This window comes from Rhinopithecus bieti, unplaced genomic scaffold, assembly GCF_001698545.2.
Source record: "Rhinopithecus bieti isolate Rb0 unplaced genomic scaffold, ASM169854v2 scaffold_3471, whole genome shotgun sequence".
Classification (NCBI taxonomy): Eukaryota; Metazoa; Chordata; class Mammalia; order Primates; family Cercopithecidae; genus Rhinopithecus; species Rhinopithecus bieti.
The window spans coordinates 154,964-166,239 of record NW_016804075.1 but is presented as its reverse complement, the minus strand read 5'-3'; the positions used below and the strand labels follow the sequence as shown (position 1 = coordinate 166,239).

At 51.1% G+C, this 11,276-nt stretch overlaps 1 long non-coding RNA gene across 1 annotated transcript; it reads right to left on the bottom strand.

Annotated features, from left to right (window-relative positions):
• Positions 1–9,819: 9,819 nt before the first annotated feature.
• On the bottom strand, positions 9,820–10,835 carry LOC108523387 (uncharacterized). The gene is made up of 2 exons (XR_001883801.1): positions 10,693–10,835; positions 9,820–10,202 (listed from the first exon to the last, which is right to left on the bottom strand). It is a non-coding gene; the product is annotated as an uncharacterized LOC108523387 (long non-coding RNA).
• Positions 10,836–11,276: the final 441 nt, after the last annotated feature.

The window sequence follows — 11,276 nt, the reverse complement described above, 5'->3', positions numbered from 1 at the left end:
TTATCCCTGGTGATTTTGTTTGCTTCAAGGCCTACGTTGCCTGATACTAACATGACTTATCCCAGTGTCTTCGATGAGGGTTTGCCTGGCGTTTCCTTCATTTTTCATCTTTTGATTTTCATCTTGTCTCTGTCATTATATTTGGGGTGATTTAATTTTACACAGTGCATCACTCTCTAGGAAATAAAATGTACATCGTGAACTTTTCACACTTCACCTGGAATCCATATTTGCTGGAATTTGTGAATCCATCTCCACGTAGGTCTCCTTCACCTGCCCCTCCAGTGACAGGAGAGTTACGAGCTAGGTCTGCACACTGCGTCTCCACGAGAAGATATTCTCATTTAAAACATGCCTCTCTCAAGTTTTTCTCTGTTGTTAAGATTGGATAATTTCCATTGATCTATATTCGAATCTGTGGATTCGATTTATATTCGATCTATATTCGATTCTGTAGGACTCTTTGTTCCATTCTGATATTTCTTTACCTCTGCTATAATCCCAGCCAGTGAGGATTTTTTCAAAAAGAACTTATTGCCCCTCCATTCTAAGATGTCCATTTGGTTTATATGTACACCTTCTAGTTCCTTCCTGAGATTTTCTCCTTTCTCTCTTCGTTTCAAGATTGTTTGTGACTATGGGTGGAGTGATTGTATCATAGCTATTTTCATGTTTCTGTCAGCAGATCACAACACCTCAGTCGTCTTGGCATGGGCATGGGCTGGCTGGTTCCTGCGTGAGTTGAGATTTTCCTGGTTCTTCATATCCTAGTAAGGTTGAATTGCATTCTGGACACCATGAATATTATGTTTGGAGACTCTGCATCTTATTTTACTCCAGTGAAGAGCGTGGATTGTGTATTGGTTTGTTTTAGTGAGCATTAACCCGATTAAATTCAGGCTGCAAGTTTCAACTAACATTTTGTGGTCTGGGTTTCCACAGCCAGTTGCTTTCTCAAAGCCTTCAGTGCTGTTTGCATCTGCCCTGTGTGTGCACCACCAGGGTCTAGGCTGAGGTCTGTGTATGAGCTCAGATCCACATGTGAGCAGCTCAGGGCAGTCCAGGAGGCCACATGCCACTTACCAAGACTCTCCCTCTCTCGAATCTCCCTAAAATGTCTTTTCTCCCTGGGAACCCTCATTTTCATTCTCTAGCTAGAAAGCCGGGGACTTAGTTACCTCCTGAGCTCTGCACTCTCACGGCTGAGCCAGGCCTGGGCCACGTGCTGGGAAGATGAGGGAGAAGGAAGCAGTGGGGCTGGCCCCATCCTGCTGGAGCCCCATGTGGAGAGGAGGTTCCCCCGCGGGGCTGGGTCCTGCCCTCTGCCATTGTTGCCACAGCTGCTGCCACAGACCCAGGTGATTGCCGGGGACAGGGGCAGGGGGCAGGGGGCAGAGGGCAGAGTGTGGGGAGGCATGGGGTGTCTGCCCTTCCCCTAGGTCCTCTCTCCATGACCCCCAGCTCAGTCTGCGTGGTCCTTCCTGGAGTGTCCCGCACGTGGCCCCTGAGCTCCTGTGAACCCTGCTGCCTCAATGCGGGCAGGGGATGCAGGAGGGGCCCAGAAGGGGACGCAGGTACACCCACTGCCTGGTCACTGCTCTTCATGTTCTTTCCAGAGTCTGTGGCCGGGGGCTCCCTGGGAGAGGTGAGTGGCACATCTCCCCTCCTCAACCGGTAATGGCAGCCCCCTGAGCAGGGCCTTCCCAGCGAGGGCTCCAGAGGGCTCTGGCCGCAGACCTGCCATGGCTTGCTTGTATGTTCAGTCCTGATGTTCAGGAACTAATATCGCTTAAATATTTATGCAAACTTCTGTCCACGGAGTCGTGCAGCTTCAACCACTGGGTACTTTTCATGGAGTCCTAGTTCACACGCACTAGTTTCCTTTTCTACTATTTATACTTTTGTGGAACATTAAAACTTGTTCTATAACATTTCTGTTTCCTAAAAATGTCTTTTAAAAATGAAATTTGATACATATAAAATACCGACGCTTCTTCAGTTATGTCCTAGTCTGTCCACGTGGTCATGAGCTGGGGTGGGTCAGCTTATGTGGTTCTGACGAATCACGTGGCTTAAGAGCTATAGCGATTTTCAGGACTTGGTTATGTAGAAGACGATTTCTGTTTCTACTTTGAATACAAATGTACATCAGTAGGAACGGGACGGGTCAGCCACCTCGTGACACTTCACTATGTGTTAAAAATTCTGAGACGTATTGTCCTGTGAAGAACTTCCAAAGGGATGGCTTGCTGACTGATGGTTCCTGACCATGTTTCACTGCTTCAGAGACCATTCTGCTGCACTGGTCTTTCCTCGTGGGTGACAGCCAGGATTTCAGCCCTGCGCAACCTACTGAAGCCCCACTCCTCTGACTTCAGAGCTGTCCACGGCCCAGGCTATGAGGCAGCTGCTGAGAGATCCCACGTACAGGTTGGGAGCACCTTTTTTCACGAAACTTACAGGACAGCTCCGGGAACTGAGGCCTACACGACAATGGAGAAGTCAAGCTTTGTTTCACGTTCTTAAAAAAGAAGTCCAATTAGATTTATGAGTATGACCATGACCATGCAGAAATATAACTAATTTCTGAAAGTACTGCACACGTGAGTGCTGGTTCTCGGATGCCAGTACGACGCCACCTGTGTGAGGCTGTCAACATTAGGAAGACAAAAGACGCTCCTAAAATACAAGTCAGAACAGGGGCAAGCGCTGGAGGAGATCCGTGAAAGGCCACCCCTGCCCCAGAGCCTGGCAGGAAGCGGCTCGCCCAGGAGGGCCGGCCGGGTTCTGTGCCAGCTTCCCAGGGCTACTTAACAGTGTTCCAGAGACTGGGGACTTCCGCAATAGAAACCTATTATTGTCTCGCGGTTCTGGAGGCCAGAAGTCTCTGAGATCAAGGTGTAGCCACGTGTGGTGATGCGCACCTCTAGTCCCAGGTGCTCAGGAGGCTGAGGCAGGAGAACCGCTGGAACCAGGGAGGCGGAGCTTGCAGTGAGCCGAGATCATGCCACGCACTCCAGCCTGGGAGACAGAGTGAGACTCCGTCTCAAAAAGAAAAAAAAAGTTTCCAAGTAGTGTAAAGAAAAATAAAGCAGGCTGGACTCAGTGGCTTACACCTGTAATCCCAACACTTTGGGAGGCTGAAGTGGGAGGATTGATTGAGCTCAGGAGTTCAAGACCAGCCTGGGCAACATGGCAAAACCCTGTCTCTAAAAAAAAAAAAAAATTCGCTGAGTGTGGTGGCGTGCACCTGTAGTCCCAGCCACTGTGGAGGCTGAGGAGGGAGGATTGCTTGAGCCCAGGAGGTGAAGGTTGCAGTAAGCCAAGATCATGCCATTGCACTCCAGCCTGGATGACAGAGCCAGATCCTGAAAAAAAAAAAGAAAGGAAGGAAGGGAGGGAGGGAGGGAGAGAGAGAAAAAAAGAAAGAGAGAAAGAAGAAAGAAAGGCACAGAGAGGAAGAAAGAAAGGAAGCAGAGACGGGGGCATGCAAGGGAGGGGGCTGGGGATGCAGGGGAGGGACTGGGAACACAGGGGAGTGGCTGGGGATGCAATCTTTCCTGAGCTCCCACAGTTTTCTGCCCTTCTCCTGTCTCACCGGGTGCAGGCCCCCTGGGGCTTGCGGTTGTTTTGCGCCAAGCTAATATCTTGTTCTTCCCAACAGACAGAGGCTGATTGAGGCTTCTCTGTCCTCCGCGGGGAACAGCATTGGGCTAAACCTGCAGACACCATTGCAAAGGGAAGTCAGCTCAGGGGAACCCGCTGGTGAGGAATGATCCCAGAGTGGGGACACAGAGGCCGACATTTCTTGCTGTGGGTGATTTAATGTTGGGCCTCAATTTTTCACTCCCCCGGTAAGAGTGTGACACAGCTCGCAGCTGCAGCCTCGCCAGGGCCCGAGGGAGGGTGGACGGACTTACCCATCCCATCGGTGTTGCTTGTGGCTGGGTGACTTGCTTCTGCCAACGAGATTTGCACAGACACAGCACGAGCAGCAGTCTGGAATGTGCGGGCACTGCCAGGCCTGCCCTCTAAGGCTCTTGATTTTCCCCACGAGATGCACGTGCCCTGGGGAACAGCGGCTCTGGCTGCAGGATGAGAGGCGTGTGGCGCACACATGGTTCCCACGCTCAGCCTGGAGTCAAGCCCAGACTAGATCAGCCTAAGCCCAGCCACGCCACAGGTGCAGGAGGGAAGAGCAAATGCTAACTGTCTGTGATGGTGGCTTTCAAAGGGGCGTGTCGTGTGCCTCATCCCAGCAACAGTGACGGCATTTCTCTGTCAGTCAGTCGGGAAATGATTATTGACAGTGTGCTGGGAAGCTGGAGTGATTTGAGTAGATCTGGCCTCTATTCTCATGGAGCTTCCTTTCTAGAGGGGAAGGCAGATGATGGATGAATAAATATAAGTGATTCTAATAGGTTGGGGCAGCAGTCATTAAAAATAATGACACACAAAAAAAGGGAGGAGCCGCTGCCGCAGTTCATTAATAGTAATGGCAAAAACCGCGATGACTTCTGCACCAACCCAACACAGTAATCACAGGTGTGCAAAATGTGGCAATGGGGAAGTTCCGAGTGCTAGGATGGCATCTAGCTTCCTGGAGTCAGGAGACGGGGGTTGGCAACCTAACCAAGGTGAAGTCCCAGTGAGGGGGGTGGGCAGGGAGCGATATTTCAGTGGAGACTCCGAGAATGAATGGTATTTAGAGAGTAAACCCCGGCCAGGCGGTGGCTCACGCCTGTAATCCCCGCACTTTGGGAGGCCGAGACGGGCGGATCACGAGGTCAGGAGATCGAGACCATCCTGGCTAACCCGGTGAAACCCCGTCTCTACTAAAAATGCAAAAAAACTAGCCGGGCGAGATGGTGGCGCCTGTAGTCCCGGCTACTCGGGAGACTGAGGCAGGAGAATGGCGTGAACCCGGGAGGCGGAGCTTGCAGTGAGCCGAGATCCGGCCACTCACTCTAGCCTGGGCCACAGAGCCAGACTCCGTCTCAAAAAAAAAAAAAGAGAGTAACCCCTGATGGTGAGAGGGGGAGTGTGTCTGGCACAGAGAAGAGCCTGTGCAAAGGCCGGTGGGGTGGGAGGACACCGTGTGTTCATCCACCCGAGGGGCAACCAGCAGGCTGGAGCTGAGCGAGTCGAGAGGAGGATGTGGAGCCCGGGAAAGGCACCCCAGGCAGAGGGCACAGCAGGGCAAAGGCCCGGAGTCAGGCCTGAGCCTGTGTGGTTTGAGGAACGGACAGAGGCCTGTCCGGCAGGAAGGGAAGGGCACAGGGGAGAGACCTTAGGCCACAGCAGAGGCCAGGGCAGAGGGCAGGGCCGTGCCGGGCACTGTGGGCTGTGGATGGGAGCTGGCATTTATGCTCGGGTGATGGGGAACATGTTAAAATATTTTAAGGAGGGGAGTAACATTTGGAATTAATGTGTATTCTGGGAATCTCAACAAAGTGAATTCATAGTTGGAATTTTCATAAGACTTCTGCACAGGCAGAGAGAAATAAGATTGCGTCTACGGCTGTGTGATCGTATTTTAAAAATTACTCAGTTTTTAAACGTGATTTCAAATGGTGTGTTTCTATCTCACATTGGACTTAAGTAGATTGCAAGGTTAATGGAAAGTAGAAAAGTTAACTCATGAACATGAAAGAGACATCGATTTGAAAACAAAACATTTATTCATTTACTTCGGCTGCAGTTTTCTTGACTGCTGAATTTCACGAGAAGGGATTGTTCAGGGTCAGTCACGGGGCTGAAGCCCTGGACAGGAGCTGGTGCTACCGCTGTTCAAATCTGAGGGCGGTGGAGCTGGAGCCTTGGGGAGGAGCCGACGCTGCCTTTTAAGTCTGAGAGTCGTTGAGCTGGAGGTCCGGGGAGGAGCTGGTGCTGCCACTGATGTCTTAGGTTGTGGAGCTGAAGACAGTGAAGGAGCCGGGGTGGCTGTTCCTCCGTGAGGGTCGTGAAGCTGGAGATCCGGGTGGGAGAGGTGATCTAGTTTGAGGATCATTCAGCTGGAGACCTGGGAGGAGCTGATGTTATTTTAATTGGAGGGTCGTACAGCTGGAGACCTGGGGAGGAACTGGGGTTTTTTAGTTTGAGGGCCGTGCAGCTGGAGACTCAGGGAGGGGCTGATGTTCTAGATTGTGGGTCATGGAGCTGGAGACCCGGAGAGGAGCTGATGTTCTAGATTGAGGTTCGTGCAGCTGGAGACCCGGGGAGGAGCTGATGTTCTCGATTGAGGGTCATGGAGCTGGAGACCCGGAGAGGAGCTGATGTTCTAATTTGAGGGTCGTACAGCCTAAGACTCGGGGAGGAGCTGATGTTCTAATTTGAAGGCCCTACAGCTGGAGACCAGGGGAGAAGCTGATGTTCTAGTTTGAGGTTCGCGCAGCTGAAGACTCAGGGAGGAGTTGATGTTGTTCGCGTTGAGGGTCTTTCAGCTGGAGACTCAGGGAGGAGCTGATGTTCTAGATTGTGGGTCATGGAGCTGGAGACCCGGGGAGGATCTGATGTTCTCGTTTGATGGCCCTACAGCTGGAGACCCGGAGAAGAGGTGATGTTCTAGATTGAGGTTCACGCAGCTGAAGACTCCGGGAGGAGTTGATGTTGTTCACGTTGAGAGTCTTTCAGCTGGAGACTCAGGGAGGAGCTGATGTTGTTCGCGTTGAGAGTCTTTCAGCTGGAGACTCAGGGAGGAGCTGATGTTCTAGATTGAGGGTCATGGAGCNTAGTTTGAGGGTCTTGCAGCTGTAGACCCGGGGAGGAGCTGATGTTCTAGATTGAGGTTTGTGGAGCTGAAGACCTGGAGAGGAGCTGATGTTCTAGATTGAGGTTTGTGCAGCTGCAGACTCAGGGAGGAGCTGATGTTCTAGATTGTGAGTCACGGAGCTGGAGACCCGGATAGGAGCTGATGTTGTAGTTTGAGGGTCGTGCAGCTGAAGACCCGGGGAGGAGCTGATGTTCTAGATGGAGGTTCGTGCAGCTGAAGACCTGGAGAGGAGCTGATGTTCTAGATTGAGGTTTGTGCAGCTGGAGATTCGGGGAGGAGCTGATGTTCCAGTTTGAGGGTCATGCAGCTGAAGACCCGGGGAGGAGCTGATGTTCTAGATGGAGGTTCGTGCAGCTGAAGACCTGGAGAGGAGCTGATGTTCTAGATTGAGGTTTGTGCAGCTGCAGACTCAGGGAGGAGCTGATGTTCTAGATTGTGAGTCACGGAGCTGGAGACCCGGATAGGAGCTGATGTTGTAGTTTGAGGGTCGTGCAGCTGAAGACCCGGGGAGGAGCTGATGTTCTAGATGGAGGTTCGTGCAGCTGAAGACCTGGGGAGGAGGTGATGTTCTAGATTGAAGGTCTTCTAGCTGCAGACCCGGAGAGGAGCGGATGTTCTAGATTGAGGGTTGTGCAGCTGGAGATTCGGGGAGGAGCTGATGTTCCAGTTTGAGGGTCATGCAGCTGAAGACTCAGGGAGGAGCTGATGTTGTTTTCATTGAGGGTCTTTCAGCTGGAGACTCAGGGAAAAGCTGATGTTCTAGATTGAGGGTCATGGAGCTGGAGACCTGGATAGGAGTTGATGTTGTAGTTTGAGGGTCTTGCAGCTGAAGAGCCGGGGAGGAGCTGATGTTCTAGATTGAGGTTTGTGCAGCTGAAGACCTGGAGAGGAGCGGATGTTCTAGATTGAGGGTTGTGCAGCTGGAGATTCGGGGAAGAGCTGATGTTCTAGATTGAAGTTCGTGCAGCTGAAGACTCAGGGAGGAGTTGATGTTGTAGTTTGAGGGTCTTGCAGCTGAAGACCCGGGGAGGAGCTGATGTTCTAGATGGAGGTTTGTGCAGCTGAAGACTCAGGGAGGAGCTGATGTTGTTCACATTGAGGGTCTTTCAGCTGGAGACTCAGGGAGGAGCTGATGTTCTAGATTGAGGGTCATGGAGCTGGAGACCCGGAGAGGAGTTGATGTTCCAGTTTGAGGGTCTTGCAGCTGCAGACCGTGAGAGAAGCTGATGTTCTAAATTGAGGGTCACGCAGCTGAAGACTCGGAGAAGAGCTGATGTTCTAGATTGAGGGCCCTACAGCTGTAGACCTGGAGAGGAGCTGATGTTCTAGTTTGAGGATCGTGCAGCTGGAGACTCAGAGAGGAGCTGATGTTCTCGATTGAGGATCACGCAGCTGAAGACTCCAGGAGGAGCTGATGTTGTTCGTGCTGAGGGTCTTTCAGCTGGAGACTCAGGGAGGAGCTAATGTTCTAGATTGTGGGTCATGGAACGGGAGACCTGGAGAGGAGCGGATGTTCTAGTTTGAAAGTCTTGCAGCTGCAGACCCGGAGAGGAGCTGATGTTCTAGATTGAGGGTTGTGCAGCTGAAGACTCGGGGAGGAGCCGATGTTCTAGTTTGAGGCTCCTGCACCTGGAGACCCAGGGAGTAGCTGATGGTCTAGTTTGAGGGTCATGCAGCTGGAGACCTGGGGAGGAGCTGATGTTTTTCTGATCAGTGGGTCATGGAGCTGGAGACACCAGGAGGAGCTGATGTTCAAGTTTGAGGCTCTTGCATCTGGAGACCTGGGGAGGGGCTAATGTTTTTGTGATCAGAGGATCGTGGAGCCGGAGACACTGGGAGGATCTGTTTTCCTATTTTGAGGTTCGTGGAGCTGGAGACCCGGAGAGGAGCTGCTCTTCTTTAAGTCTGAGGGTCGTGAAGCTGGTGATCTGGGGAGAAGCTGGTGTTTTTCTAGTGTGAGGTTTGTGGAGCTGGAGACCTAAGGGGAGCTAGTGGTTTTCTAATTTGAGGGTCATGCAGCCTACCCTCAAACGTCCTCAAACTAGAACAACACTGCTCCACCCTGGATGTCTAGCTCTACAACCCTCAAACTAGAAAAACACCAGCTTCTCCCTGGGTGTCCAGCTCCACGACCCTCAAACTAGAACAACAGTACCTCCTCCCTTGGTGTCCAGCTCCACGACCCTCAAACTAGAAAAACACCAGATCCTCCCTGGGTGTCCAGCTCCACGACCCTCAAAATAGATTAAAATCAGCTCCTTCCTGGGTGTCCAGCTGCACGACCCTCAAACTAGAAAAACCAGGGGAAGTTTTTTTGTTTGCTGCTGTTTTTCTACTTTGCTGATCGTGCAGCTGGAGACCTGAGGAGCAGCTGATGTTGCTCTAGACTGAGGGTCATGGAGCTTGGAGACCCAGGGAGGAGCTGGTGTTTTCCTATTTTGACGGTCATGCAGCTGGAGACCTGGGGAGGAGCTGATGTTCTAATTTGAGATCCGTGGAGCTGGAGACTTGGAGAGGAGCTGATGTTGTTCTAGTTTGACGGTTGTAGAGCTGGAGACCCAGGGAGGAGCTGTTGTTTTTCTAGTTTGAGTGTCGCAGCTGGAGACCCGGGGAGGAGCTGATATTGTCGTTTCAGGGCCCTGCAGCTGGAGACCAGGGGAGGAGGTGGTCCTGTGGTTCAAATCTGAGGGTCCTGGAGCTGGAAACTATGGGAGGAGCCAGTGCTGCCTCTGATGTCTTAGGTTGTGGCACTGGAGACCTGCGGAGGAGCCGGAGTTGGTGTCTAGTGTGAGTTTCGTGCAGCTGGAGATCCAGGGAGGAGCTGATGGTGTTCTAGTTGAGGGTCGTGGAGCTGGAAACCCAGGGAGGAGCTGGTCCTTCTGTTGTTTAAGTCTGAAGGTCATCAAGCTGGAGATCCGGGGAAGAGCTGGTGCTGCGGTTCAAGTCTGAGGGACCCGGAGCTTGAGCCCCTGGGCGGAGCCGGAGCTGCCACTGATGTCTTAGGTTGTAAAGCTGGATACCCACGGAGGAGCCGGTGTTTCTGCTCTAGTGTGAGGTTTGTGGAGCTGGAGATCCAGGGGTGAGTGGTGTTGGTCTAGTCTGAGGGTCATTCAGCTGGAGACCCGGGGAGGAGCTGGTGTGTTTCTTGTTGGACGGTCGTGGAGCTGGAGATTCACAGATGAGCTGGTGCTGCTGTTTTTTAAGTCTGAGGGTCATGGAGCTGGAGATCCGGGGAAGAGCTGGTGCTGTGGTTCAAGTCTGAGGGTCCCGGAGCTGGAGTCCCTGGGAGGTGTTTGTACTGCCGCTGATGTCTTAGGTTTTGGAGCTGGAGACCTGCAGAGAAGCCAGGCTGGTGTTCTAGCTTGAGGTTCGTGGAGCTGGAATCCTGGTCAGGAGCCAGTGATGCTGTTTAAGTCTGAAGTTCGTGGAGCTAAACATGGAGCCAATGTTGGGGAAGTAGAGAGAGAGAGAGAGAGAGAGAGAGAGAGAGAGAGAGAGAGAGAGAGAGAGTGTTACAGGACCCCACTTGAAACTGTACATGTAGTTGAATCCCAAGCAAGTTAAGCCTGGGAGCTTCTCAGTCCTTGTGATCAATACATTCCTTTTTCTCTTACACAGTTTGGATTTGTTTTCTGTCTCATGAGACAGAAAGAACCTGATTAATACCCTCAGGAATTGAAAAGCTTAAAAAAAAAACTAAGTGATATTGCTGTAATAATAATAGAAGTAAAACTATGATTATCCTGACTGACAGAGACAAAAATCACACACCACACAATATATATCTTTTCAATCAGTAAAATAAAATATAAATTGAAAAATAGACCCATGCAAAGCTATAAAAAGTTATTTCATGGAGAAGTGATGGATGACAGAGATTAATCTGAGAGTTACTATTAATGGAGAAACTTAGAACTTACCATTTTTCCTGTGAGGTTTCGGTGCTGATACTGATGTTCTGTGAGTTCTGGCAGCGAATCCGTTCACACAGCCTGGCGATGCAGCAGGTTCACAGAAGGACCCTGTCCCAGCTGGTCCTGCTCCCCTGCTATGATGGTGTGGCCTCTGCTCTCTGACTGTGTCTTGAGGGGAGACCAGGCCCTAGATCACAAGGGTATCCATGGTGAAGTTCCGTGGGTGGAACCTCATGGATATTCCTTCCTGATGTTCATCGGCCACCTTGCTATTTAATGCATCTTGTTTATAACTGTCTTCTTAATATTGAATAGAAATAAAGCATTTGTAAAATATGGGTGAGGTATAAAGAATATTGACACATTGGGCACATAGGACCTCCACCAGGTTTAGGGAATAGAATCTGAAGAGACATAACTTTGGATGCTCCCTGGAGGCCCTGCCTCAATGCAGTCCCTTCCCTTCTCCTACAGAGGGAATCTCTTCCTGCTTTCGTCTTTATTCTTCCCGTACTTTTCTTCATAGTACGTTTCTTTCACAGTGTATGTGTACATCCCTAAACACCTAAAAAATATGCCATTTAGTTTTT